Source organism: Trichogramma pretiosum, unplaced genomic scaffold, assembly GCF_000599845.2.
Source record: "Trichogramma pretiosum strain Unisexual culture from Peru unplaced genomic scaffold, Tpre_2.0 scaffold6, whole genome shotgun sequence".
In the NCBI taxonomy this organism is placed as follows: Eukaryota; Metazoa; Arthropoda; class Insecta; order Hymenoptera; family Trichogrammatidae; genus Trichogramma; species Trichogramma pretiosum.
The window spans coordinates 97,209-111,186 of NW_019641678.1; the positions used below are offsets into that span (position 1 = coordinate 97,209).

At 46.0% G+C, this 13,978-nt stretch overlaps 1 protein-coding gene across 7 annotated transcripts in view; it reads right to left on the bottom strand.

The window, feature by feature from the left end:
- The window catches only part of LOC106658064 (homeobox protein cut), a 115,619-nt gene that overhangs the window by 86,331 nt on the left and 15,310 nt on the right, over positions 1–13,978 (bottom strand). The window lies entirely within an intron of this gene.

A 13,978-nucleotide genomic window follows, 5' to 3' on the forward strand; every position in this document is an offset into this window, starting at 1 on the left:
GCTCATTTGAATGACAATGTGATCGGCGCCAAATGCTCGATATGGCGGTTACATTTATACGCATACATGCTGCTTCTGGTGACCTTCTCTTTTCGCGCTAGCTGCTGCTGCCTTTGCATGCCTAATAAATTTGTTGATGCGAATCGAGCGAAAGGATCCTCTCGCTCTCTTTCTGCCCTGTACCAACGGCATAGACGTGGGAAGTATAAATCAAAAAACCTATCTGTGCGTGTATATGGCGAAAATAAAAAAATAAAAAGCGAACATGTCGAATGTTCCTTCTGGCGCGCGTCACATTTTGCCCATGACTCTATCATCGAGCTTTTACGTCTTCCGGAACGCTTTCAAAGACAGATACTCTCGATTTAGTTTAAACGCTGACTATACAGAGCGTCGAGGCAAAGCAGAGAGAGAGAGAGAGAGAAAAAAAGCGTCAGCGATCCGCCATACGCGCGTTCGTGCCATAGCTGCCTGTTATTTTAAAAGCAAATCGAGATAGGTGCAAAAAGGCACAGAGAGCGAGCCAGGCTACTAGTGGTTATAGCCGAGGCTAGTAGAGCGAATCGCGATGGTGCATCGGCATCGAGTATAGCAGCAGTGGCGGCTCAAGTCGAGCGGAAGCACGCTCCAAGTGCTCTTATATTCCTTATCAGCAACGCCCATTGTGTCCCAATCCACGAAACGCAGCAGCAGCAACTACATATAGGATGTACAGCGTAGAGTACTCTGTGTCCGCTGCGTCCAAGGCCATTTTACGTATGCACGCGCGTATCGACGAGCAATATTTAACTTATTTTATTCACTTTCTATGTATTGGTCGATCTACGAAGGGAAAGATCTCGAGCGATGTATCCGGTAGCTTCGCCTCGTACGCCACGACGAGGAGCTAGCCAAGTCATGCGAGCAATTTTTAATTAATAGAATAGGATATTTCGCAAATGGCGTGTGTGCGTATATGATGTTACATATAGGTGGAGCAACGCACGTCGACGCTGAAATAAGGGGGGTCCGCTACGAGGAGAGCCTTGCGCAAAATCAGCGCCACCGTCGCCTTTGCTTTATAAGGTGAGCGCCCCTTTTATATATTGAATCGAGAATTTCGCACGCGCGAGCCAAGCAATATAGCAACTCGTCGGTAATGCACCTAATGCGTATCCGCTATATTTGCACGATACGTACGCAGCACCTGCTTCGGCATTGCATTACGCGATATCTGAATTCTCCTTCGCTCCAAAGCTGATATCGTCTAACACAACAATCCGGGCTCGGGAACATATTGTCCCACGCTCTTATTAAAAGAAAATCGCTAGCTATACGTGTGTGCGTGTCTGGCGAGAACAATCGACTCTCGCGATGTCGCCAGATCGATTCCTTTTCTAGCGCTCGACATGCACACTTTTCATGTTCTTTTTTCGCTCGACCCAAACGAACCTGTGCATTGCCTGCGTGTATACATGCGAGTTTAGCACAGCGAGCGTGCCTGTAAAAGTAAAAGTCAAGTTGACGTGCATGCGGTGCGTGATATGCTCGAGCTCGCACTTTTGGCATTATACACCTGTTTGAGAAGTGCATCGCCATCTGCAGCGGGCCGCCAGCTACTGCATACCGACGCTGTAAATTGCAAGGTGCACCTTTCGCTACTAACCCACCATTTAACGTTTGTATAACATTCGATCATCGTCGCGACCGTACACCAGCTATTGTCACTGGACATCGACGAGATCGTTGCTTGATTGCCTCGGATACGCATCGAGCAACGATGTACGGCATTTTTTCAACTTCTTTTCTTCTCGTTCTGTTGCTCCAATACTAGGAGCAACTCGAGTTTTTATTATTGCTTATTAGCCGCTCGTGTACGATCGCCACGATAACACGCGTGGCGTCTATTAAAATAACTAAACTGCAAAAGGAAAGTCGGAGCTAGTTGCGTAGCGCATACGACAGGTAGCTCGGAAGCTACGCGCGTATTACATGTATATATAAATGTCTGCGGCATGGCGCAGTATAGCCGATGCATCAAACTACTCGCCTATAATAGCTGGAGTACACGCAGCAGCAGCAGCAGCAAGAGAGAGAAACAGACAAGCGCAGTTTAAAGCTTGTGCATTGCGTGCCGCGCACTTACTTACGCACAGATGAACAGCTGCTGATAAGATATCCTCTTTGTAGAGGCCTCGCTCGCGCATGTATATATAAAGTCTAGCTCTACATAACGTTATAATAGCCACTTTCGAGCGGGATCACTCCTGCGCGAGTTATCCCGCGTATTATGGATTTACAGTTATAGAGAAAAAAGGTGACCGAGGCGCAATTGGCCAGCCACATTAACAACAACAATAACAAAAGTAGCATCTGTGCACCATAAATAGACATAAAAGTAATCGCTTCACGGGATTTGGAAGATAAAAAAACCGCTCGAGTATAGAGTAGTTTCCTTGGAAAATCGATTCGATGTCGCAATTGGCACGCCAGCGCTGATTGAGAACTACTGTGCACGTTTGAGGACACTATAGGCCGCACATTATACGAAGTCTGATTATAAGTCTAGATTCGACGCCACCTAATGCCATACGAGTGCGACTGCGATCCAAGCGAGAAAGTGAAAGAGTTGCTTATCTCATTTAAAGTAGCTGACTCTGTAAGCTCGAGCTAGCTCGCATTCGAATAGAGAGAAAGAGAGAGAGGAACACACACGAAGGATAAAGCGATTTCGCGTATATATATACGTGCACCTATAAGCGAATCTCGTGCGGAGCCATGTAGCTGATACTGACGCGGATCTTACGAGAGAGCTTGACCAGCTTGTGTCCATAGCGCGGTATATCTATGCGGGCCGTAACGGCAGCCCGAGTTTGTATTATCCCGTTTGACAATTAAGCTCGTTTAACTTTGTAACGCGCGCGAGCACTGGTTCGCGACGACGATGACGACGACTACCACTACTGCGACTGGATTAGACACGTTCCTGTATATTCTCTGGCAACACGGACACCTTGGCTGCTTCCATACTGTTGCCGCTGATGCAGAAGAAAAGTAGCCGAGTAGGGAGCGAGCGAGAAAAAGTGTCTCGCAATCCCAATGGCTTGGAAAAGCCGCGGCGGGAAATCGGATTGCGACTCTGAGTGTGTTTGCGAGCGAGACAGAGACGAGGCCCGCAAAACGGATTGGTCGTCTGCGGCTTTTAGGTGTTGCTGCTGCTGCTACGGTCGAAACCGTGACGCAACTATATATCTATATAATGCGGTATGCATCGCGGGACCCCAATAGGTCGAGAGAGAGAGAGAGAGAGAAAAAGAGTCGAGCTTTTGCTGCTGTTGCTGATGCTGCTGCTGCTGCTGCTACGATGATGATGAGCATATAGGAGAATCGAGTATATGGCCATTGTATGGCAATCTTATAATTTAGACAATCACCGATCAATTGAATGGGCCTTTGCGCGAGTGCGCTACAAACTACTCTTCTATACTCTGATGCCTGCCTCGCGAGCACACACATATAGATGCGTGCATACACACAAGCATATGCTCGACGACGATGATGATGAATGAATGAAGGGACAGTAGAGAAGAGCGACCAATGAATGGACATCGGATGCCTTAAACGTTCGTAAATAACTAAAGCGCTCCGAAGAGCTTCTACTCTCTCTCTCTCTCTCTCATTCAATTACTTTCAATCGTTTGTCCTCACATTCATATATATAAGCTACGCACTCGCATGATAATGGCGCATAGGTATACGCGTAGGACTCGCCGATCAACTGCATCTTCGATCGGCTCGTGTATGCGTTCTTATTCGAACTCTATAACGTCGAGCTTCGCTCCATGTGCTCTCTCACTCTCTCGGGGCGCTTTATCCGCCGATAATGAGGCGCACAAACATACACACACACACATACACTCACGCACACCCAGACGATGGAATTTATAATGAGTACTGTCATGGCCGATAGCGAGTTCCTTTTCCGCCCTCATTTCGTTTTATCAGCCGGCCAGCGTATAGTGTTCGATCGATCGAGTCTCTTCGCTTGTACATCACGTCGTGCCAAACGACGCGAACAGAGGCAAGCCATGTGCGCAAATTGCCTTTCTCTCTCTCTGTCTTTTCCTCGATCGAGTTCCGACTCCACGGCGACACGTGGAGCACAGTTCGGTTATGGGCAATTCGATCGACGACACTTTGGCAATTGGCAATTTGTTTTCAAGCGCTAAAGACTACAACTGCTGCTGCTGCTGCGAAGCTCGCCGTCGCGCTATACATGCATTATCGTCCGAAACCACTGACATCCGCTTACTTTATCAATACGCTTCTTCCGCTCGACTGTTTTGTCACGTATATAAACTGCTATACGATAAATTTTGTATTATCAGTTGCCCCCCGCCGTCTCTGTCGCCTGAGGAGCACAGAGCGGCAAAAAAAGTTTCGTTAAAATAAAGCAACGCCGCGTGCTCACGCTTTCTATACTCGTAAGAGGCATTGTAAAAAGCCAATGGCCGCGTGCGTATCGAAAACGGCTTTTATTATAATTTATGATAATGAAGCCTGACAGATACACATGTATACGCTTTGCAAAAAATTATCTGCAGTATTATCGCAACGCGACCGGGTGCACATACGAAAAAAGGAGAGTGAATATCGGCGTAGCTTTTGTTGTTGTCGTCGAGTAGAAAAGTCAAGTCATCCGTTGCACCGCGAAGACGACGACGACGAAAATTACAGACTGTTCTGCACGTGAGGGCACGCAGGAAGCGGGATCTATCGATGATATTAGCAGTAGCCGCAGGAGCAGAAAAGTCTGCTGCACATGTATAAACCGAGACTATATACAGCGGCAGTAGTATAGAGAGTCACGCGACGATTCCAGGATCGCACGCGTTGCATATTCATTCTCCCTCTCTTTTTCGCCTGAGCATGTATTGCATATACGAGTACGTACACAACATACACGAGCGAGAGTATACATAGCGACTAATTGGCTTTGTATATATACGTATGGCTGGCCACATTCGATATATAGCTATTATATACAAGCGCAGCGCAAAATTGTAAATATACATAATCGTGATTTAACGATTTTCAGCGATGGAAAATTATCTGCGGTAAATTTGACGGGCAGGTAGCGAAGGCGGCACTCGAGATCAGCTCGTATAGTGCACATTAGCCAGCTTATACCATTCTGTATAAATGTTAGTATGTGTGTACCTGCTGCGGAGCTCGTATACACGAGCAGGTGTAATTGCACATTGTCGAGAGCGCGAGAAAGCATAAATTCGTGCGTGTGTCTGTGTTAGTGTGCACTGCGCAGACAATGAGCTGCTGCTGCTGTTGCAGGGGAAGTGCAGTCTAGGCTTCACCGACTCGTGCTTACATTCGTTAGAAAAAAATTTCAGACAGCTGCTGCTGATGCATACGTATATGTACTTAAGTGTATATATGCGAGCATAAACGTGGATGTGTATGTGTACGCTTGAGCTTATTATTCTCTTTTCGCGCCTGGGAACACGAGGCTCGAGCTCCTACCATCGGCTGATGCGCAAAAATACATACAAGTTGCCATGCGGACACACATTATAGCGATCAATTAGCACCGGTTTTTTGAATCTCGTATAAATTTTGGGCAATTCATTTTATAGCTCGTCGTTGTCGACGTTGACTCGCAATCGATTCATAAAACTTTGAGAAAATACTTGGATGCATGAACGCGCAAAACGTGTCTTCGTGGATGTGGATGTGTGTGTGTGTATATAATACGCAGCGCGCTTTATCGAGGCAGGCAAAAGGGTAAACAGATGCTGATGAGAATCGCATGTGCCGCAGCAGTAGCAGCAAAAGCAGAAGCAGATCGAAAGTTTATTCAGACGGACGTTAACATCTGGAGTTTGCTCGATACGCCACCGCTTGGAGACATCGAGAGAAATAGAGAGAGAGAAACAGCGAGTACCATCCACACGCGCGGATATGCCTAATACAAATCGCCCTCGCAGCTCTATCGCAAGGCACGAGGAGGGAACGTTACATATACATGTAGACGTGCCGTTGTATACGTATATAATATAGAGAGAAGCTTCATCCGCAGGTTCTAGCTGATACTCTGACAACGACGCCGACGTTTGGAATTTTTGGAAGTCGTCCAAGCGACCTTTAGAATCCACTTCTCCCTCCGAGCAGTCTTTTCTCTTTGCTCTACGCATGCACAATGCGATGAGTGCCGGAGCGAAGGAGTTGCCGGAGCCTCTCTTGCTGCAGCAGGGGACGATGAATTTTGATTATTGTTGACCAAAATAAAAAACTCCACGAGACGTGGCTGCAATCAATCAATCAATCACTCGATCGAGTGCGGGTCGCGGGCTCAATTTTATTCATCGCAAACATGTGCAAGCGTCAAAGACATGAAAATCGATTTTGCTGCATCGTACTTGGCGACACAAAGTGCAGAGCCCGCTCGAGTGCGTGAGCGTTATTACTCGCGCGATGAATCAAGACAGCCGTATACACACTCAATCATCATCATCGTCGCCTGCATCTCACCCCGCCAACCCAGTGCAGCAGCAGTAGCGAATGCACCTATACATCGCCAACGCCACCGATCCATTTTTGTCGCACTCTCTCTCTCAAGCCGCTGCAAAACCTTTTCTCGGGAATTCAATCTCAATTAAAAGTTTAAATGCATAAAGTCCTCGTCTATGTACGCGTATGTGTGTATGTGTGTGTGCGTAAATTGTGAACTTTTTATACAATGCCGATAACGAGTCGAGCGACATACACACACACACACACACACACACATGTACACATACGTACAGACGTATTATAAATGCCGTGACCTATAAAAATCAAGATTATAGACTTTTTTTGCACGCTTCAATTTAAGTATAAAATATTATAAAGTTTCTTCCCCTCTTCCACTTCTTAACCAGCGCAATCGATAAGAGTAATTAAGACCAAGATATAAAACAGTACCATACCCCTGCGACGTCCTTGAATCGCAAATGACAAAATCTTCTATCGATTCATTACGTAACGTTCAAAGATTCAAAGAGCTTTATGAGAGGAAAAAAAATTGGACCAGAGCTCGAAGAAAAATATATATTCAAAGCTTCGATTATCCCACGAGACGCGCAAGTCTCACGACATCGCCGCATATGTTACGCACACTTGCAAAGTATAGCTAGCAAGCTCGCGCTCAATTACATGTATACATGTAGTACACGTGTTGGCTGCTGCCAAATGCCTACACAGAGCTTCTTTTTTCTTCGTCCCTCATAAATAATTTCATCGATTTATCCAACTATATCGTCCATTTTTTTCTCTCGCTGCGATTCGGTATTTCTTCCCGGAATTATTTTTTGCCATTTCGCCACACGTTGCGCAGCATGTGCGTAAGCACACACGTCGCTGATATGCGGAATTGACATTAAACGTCGAGCTGATCGTGTGCTCTCTAGGTGTGCGCATGTATAGGTATCAACTGATTGGCGGCGGCTCTGCGGTACCTGACATATCTCCCTTTCGCTCCGTGTCCATACCAGCCGACGAGCTGTACGCAGTATGTACTGCACACACGTGCAATAACGCGCACAACACTCGTATAATGGCTTGTGTCTCTCTACACACACACACATATATGCGTGCGGTCAACGGCGCAAATTTCCTATTATATATATAAATACGCGTGTAATATACGCGTAAGCAGGTGTATATGCACACGCGTTCACGGTTTATATCTCTTTTGACGCGGGCGGGCGATACTCGGTGCATAGCGGTATTGGCGCATATAACGCGCATCGAGGGAGAGGACAAGTGCAGCTTATGCTCAAACATTGTCGGCGTTGCGTAAGCGCGGCCTGCTGGTGTGTCAAGCGCTTATAGAGAGCTAGTCACAGACGATGGAAAAACTTGTCTAGAAGCCAAAGTAAACAAATGCGTAAGCTAGAAGGAGTTACAGCCGCGGGCAGAGCTATTATACATGTACGCGCGCGTATAGAACAGAGAGAGAGAGAGAGAGAGAGAGAGACAAGCCGCTACTGGTGACAGAAAGTGAAAGAACATCTCTCTATCCTCTAGTCTCCGGTCTCTGCTCGTCTCAGTCTTAGTCTTGCTCTTCGCAGTCGCATCGCACTGCAATAATGACGTCTAATGAGTTTTCATCCAGGAATAACTCCTCGGATGGCTATAAGTGTATATAGACGCGGAGAGTGTGCGTAATCACCGGCGGGGCTGCTGCTGCTGCTGCTGCACATACGCGCATACGTGCGTGCACGCATAGCCACCGGTCACACACATTTTGCGCTCGTCCCATAAAGGCAGACGATCGTTTGATTTCCCTTCGTCTTTGGCTACGCGGTAAATGGACTCTTAAGTACGGGCGGGCGATCGCCGCCGCCGCCGCCGTACGTTGCTATACTGCTACCGCGCACAGGCTTGATATATTTTTGGAGTGTGGGTGAATCAACGCGTGCATGAATGTACCGCTGCTGCTGCTGCTGCGACGTTGTCGTCGTCGTCGTCGTCTTGGTACAGTCGTTGCGCGGAAAAAGAAGGAAGAGAGACCAGCAGTAGTTCACCGCCAGCTAAATCACTTACTTCAGAAATAACGTCACTCCGGGAGACGGGAAATTAATAATCGCTAGTCGAGTTATGATTATACACATACATATTGCCATATACCTCGACTATTGGTCGGTACATATGTGGCGTATAGACTGCCGGCAAAATAGAAGATTAACGCCTGAGCTAGACACTTTTGCATGTATATGCTATGTGCTCGCGCTCCCAAATGTCTTCGATATATACTTTTGGCTGAGACATTAATAGCTTTTCTCTCCCTCTATAGAGACAGAGTTGAGTTGCACTCATATAAGCATGCCGAGTTCGTAATATACCGTGCTGCTCATTTTTTTGCTTATGATGAACTCGAGAACGGGAGAGAAAGAGAGAAAGTTAAATGCCCCTCTCACCCCTTCTCTAGCGATAAAACTTTTGCCGACGAAATGTTTACATATTATTCGTAGCGGTCGCATCGCTTACAAATTGCATATCGAAAAACAAAATACTAATTGACACAAAATAATGCAACACTAGGCAATATAATGCACTCCTGGGTCTCTCGCTCTCTCTCTCTCTCTCTCTCTCTCTCTCTCTCTCTCTCTCTCTCTCTCTCGGCGTGAGATCGTATTATGCATAGCGTCGAGTCAGCAGGCGTCACATGGAGCGGCTCCGGCGACGACTGCGACAACGACGACGATTGTCGAAGCGTCATCGCATATAATATAGGTCTATAGCTCGACTCGCGGCGCTGGCATTATATGCACGTGATACATGTGCCGTGCTGCAGTCATATACGTACATATATAGCCAATTGTAATCGAGTGCAGCAGTAGCAGCAGCAGCTGAATCGCACAAAGTCGAGATAGCTCCAATCACGTCTACTCACGCCTCGTATGAACGTACACGCGTGTGCTCGGAGACGTGTGTACGCGTACGTACATATGCATCCTAGTTCGCAACGTATTGGCCATTGTAGGTATTATGGCTCTGCAGTCAGATTATGCTGCGTGAATATGTACAATTTGTAGATGCGTCTTTCAGCAATGTTTTGGGTATCGGTTCTCACATCAGATACCATAGGAAATAGAAAAGTTGTTGATTGGAAGGACGGCTACCTCTCCACAATATAAATCTACTTAAATATGAAATAAGTTTTATTTTTCCATTGAAGTTTATTGGCGCCCAATGTATTTGTAAAATATTTTTCATTTTTTTGAATTCAACTTGACTCCTTGTGGCATGAGACAAAACCTTTATCCATCGAGTTACTGTAGAGCCCAGATATCTGCAATGAACGCACATGTCTATTTCCAGAGCTTGCAAGAGCGTACCTATGTGTGTAGCAGTGACACTAGTCCCTCTATCATATTTATTAAGCTCTGGTTCTCTCTCTCCCTCTCTCTCTCTCTCTCTTGCGCTCTACCTGCATCCATCGGCTCGAGAACGTCGGGCTATTTATATTATTAATCGACTGACAACCAGGATGACGTACATGTCACTTGTGGGTTTGATTATCGGTCGACTATCGATGCCTATTTTATCTTTTTCAGTTTTATGAGACAAAATTGCATCCAAAAAGGAGAAAGAACGAAATAAGTAGAGAAAGAGTAAACGCACTCGCTCGATAGTGTTGCAGTGTCTTCCATGAGCGTCGGTATGCAGCCTCGTGACTTTCAGTCTTGTGTATTTTCTGCTGCACCACAAGCATATCTGCCAAGTTTTGCGCGCGGCTTGTGAAGTGTCGCCGCCTCACGGAGATTCGGTTAAGCTCCTTTGCAGCAGCCTCATCCCCTCCTTCTTTTTGTGTGTGTGTATGTGTGTGGGTCTCTCTCTCTCTCTCTCTCTTGGCCCGGCTCCTTCTTCTCCTGATGCGCATTGCATGTCGCCTTCGCCGCTCCAACTGATACGTGTGTAGTGGGGAGTTGGAGAGCGGCGCGGCTGTACCCCCGCCGGCCTCGTTATATTACGATCGAGGGGAACGACATCGATGCCAAGGAGCGGGGATATGCGCGTGTGTTGGAGCGTATATGTGTTTGTGTTGGTGCACATTTACGTATACATGTATATAAAGCGTGCCATGTATGTCAGTGGCGCCTGTGTAAGTGTACACACATATACACAAACTCACGATTGGGAAAAGTGACCGGAAAAATCCTGTAGGTCGGTATTCAAATCTCTGCTTTGTGTATGTAGTTAATCTGTTGATTTTTCGGATTAGTGATTATTACCAAATCATCGATTCTATTCGAACGGAGTAGGCGTGCTATTCTCCCACGATCGATGAGTGTATCGGAACCAATATATACGTAATTTTTAGATTTTTCTTCGATTTATGACAAGGACGTTTTGTTCTGTTTATTTTCATTTTACTTTTTCTTTCTAATAATGCCACTAATGACTGCTTAATGTTTGTCTTTGATCGAGAGCATAGTACCCACTTGATGCCGTCACCAGGCGTACTCCCATGTGTAAACGTTATAATCACTCAGATTTTGGATTACGCATTCGTTCGGAAGCTTTACTTTTTTAATTAATCAACATGTGTTCCGCGGCTGCCAGAAATTTTTCGTTAACGATTATTCGGAAAAAGATAAGTACATCTCGGACACCTGTGCCATGGAGCGCCTCGAGTAAATAAAGATTGGACTGTGTGTGTACAATAGAAAACCACAAATCACTGCATTCGTGTTGACGATTGATGACGATTGACCAGAAGAAAATACAATCAATTATCAACAAATGTGCAGAGGTGAATTAGGCATGAATACAGGGAAAGGAGGAAGAGATGGAGAATCACACAGAGCAATGACACTTTGCCAAATAGCGCCCAACTTTTTCCGTCTCTGTCTCTTTTACGTTTGCAGTGCAGTGCTGCAGTCTCCGCGCGCGCAGCGGAGAATCTATCTTTGTTTGGCGAGAGTGTACAACGGGCTTCACCCGCGCACTCACACAGATACACACACTCACACATAACGTCTCTCTGATGATCTTTCTTCGGTCTTTTATTTAACTTCTCGGAACTCGTTTACTTGTCGTGCTATATATTTATAGAAACCAATATGTTTTCCAGGGCGCCCGGCTTTTGGGCAATTCGCGCGTGCCCGGTTATATATCTATACATGTGCAAACTCGCGAAGAGAGAAAGAGAGAGAGGCAGAGTATGGCACTTCGTCAGGCCATCGACTCGTCATCGTCATGTGTAAAACACACATATATGTACATATACAGATATATTTGACAGGCGGGCAACGTCGTGGCGCGTCTGCGTCGAATTTTTATGATTATTTCGTACGTTTGAATATATTATTCATGAATCATCGCTCCCGTAAAGCCCCTTTATCAATCACATCTCGATTTTTTCTTTACATTAGCGTAGGAAAAAAAATAAAAGAAAGATATCGTATATCGACTGCGTGAGGTAGCGGGGGGAGCTCCCATAATGTTTGTATGTGTCAGTAGTACGCATGCATTTACGGGGGTGCGCGTTCAGTGCAGGTTGTACGAGCGCAAGCCAGTTGGTTGTTTAGCGTTATAAGCTGCTACAGCTCGCAGCCATCGTTTCTCTCTCACGCACATACACACCACACGAGCTGGCTTATTTTATTAGAAACCGAAAACACACCCACACACGTACAAACATAATGCACTTGACACTGCGTGATGCTCCTTTAATAACAGAAGCCTATGTATAAATATACAGCTTCGTACACGCTACAGGGATGCGCTTGTTTGAACATTTTCTCTTGGTAAGAGAAAGAGAGAAGAGCGAGAGAGAAGAGCGAGAGAGGACGATTGTACGAGGCGTGACAATTGTTGCCGGCCACTTGGCTCACCTCACGCTAACACACATTTCGGACTGCTGTCTTGGGTGGCGCGTGCCATTCCAAAACTGTTGCCGCAACTATCCTCTCTCTCTCAGAGTATAAACGGTATAAGGAGCCCGAGCCAGCCAAGCCGAAGAAACTTTGGCTGGCTTTCCTCACCCTCGCGCAACTGCTGCTACTACTGCTGCTGCTGCTTGGCCGCGCGCGTGTGCAACGATCAACCCACCCTCGCCACTCTCTACAATTCTTCCCCCTTTCAACTCTCTCTCTCTCTGTAGGTGTATGTGTGTATGTATACATAGCTAAAATTACTATGACCTTGCTAGAATTGCACGACTGACCGAGAATCTGACCGACCACCAATTACCAAGCCAAGAAACACCTCAGCCTCAACGCGCAGCAGAGACAGAGATAGAAAGAGAGAGAGAGAGAGAACTTGTGCACTCACTCGCGGCAATATTCGCGATAACTACCTGTTTTACTCGACTCTCCGATATTACGATTGATGCTCGATCGACTCGACCTACCGCAGCTCCACATTCATTTACACACCGAGAAACTGCAGGAGACTCATCCTCCTTTTCTCACCGGCTAATCAGTGAATCAATAATTTATCGCATTCTTCGAGCTGCTACTCGCAGCTTACTTGCTCGTTTTGCTCGCGTAAAATCGATCGTCTCTTGCTCTCTATCTATCGTATTCGTTTGCTTACGCTGTACACGATGCTCTGCACTCGGTGCCTGCTTTTAATAATTAAAATAGAAAACGCTCGCGCGCGCGCGGCAATCTGACGTCAAAACGCCAATCACTAAAATGAAATGATAATCCAGAAAGAGCCTGTCAATTACAATGATCGCAACAATCCCGTGCCCAATTAGCCCAATGATCTTTCGCGGCAATAATAAGTATAGATATCGTTTCGCGTCCCGAAATTTGATTATCGAGAATGTGAAGAGAGAGTTAAGAATTAAATGTATTTGAGGATTATTCAATTTGTCACTCTCTGCGGCACCCTTATAAATATTTGCCGCGTTTTAGCCGCTAATTTCATTGAACCCTTATCGAAGCACAGCTCGTTAAATTATGTGCACGAAATATGCTCGACACTGTCGCGGAAAGAAAGACGACACTTTTTTCGATTTGCCATATCGCTCGACGATAAGCAAATGACGACCTCGACTCGGATACAGTATACGTATTAACTCTTATTTAGTCGATTATTAGCTTGTCAAAGATAGCTACTGGCTCTCATCGTGCGGCAACGATAATAGAAATCCCGGAGTCGCGCAAAATTCAATGATTCAATGAGCTTGGTATATCCGCGCGAGCAGGAAGCTCGATCGGTATATAGGAACTTTGATAAAATTACTGAACGCGATGTTCGTTAATAGACACTGATATAGCTCGTGATTTGCTCTCGAACGTGTTGCCTATATCGATTTCGTAGCGGCACTCGTTTAACCAGCAGGTCTGACGCACACATGTGTATTATACGCGCGCTAATACATCAGAGAGGCCAAACTGTCAAACAATATCCGTACGGTTCGTCAAAGCGTTCGAGAGAATTCATCATATCGCGTCATTCGTGCAGTCGATTATTTACGGCGATG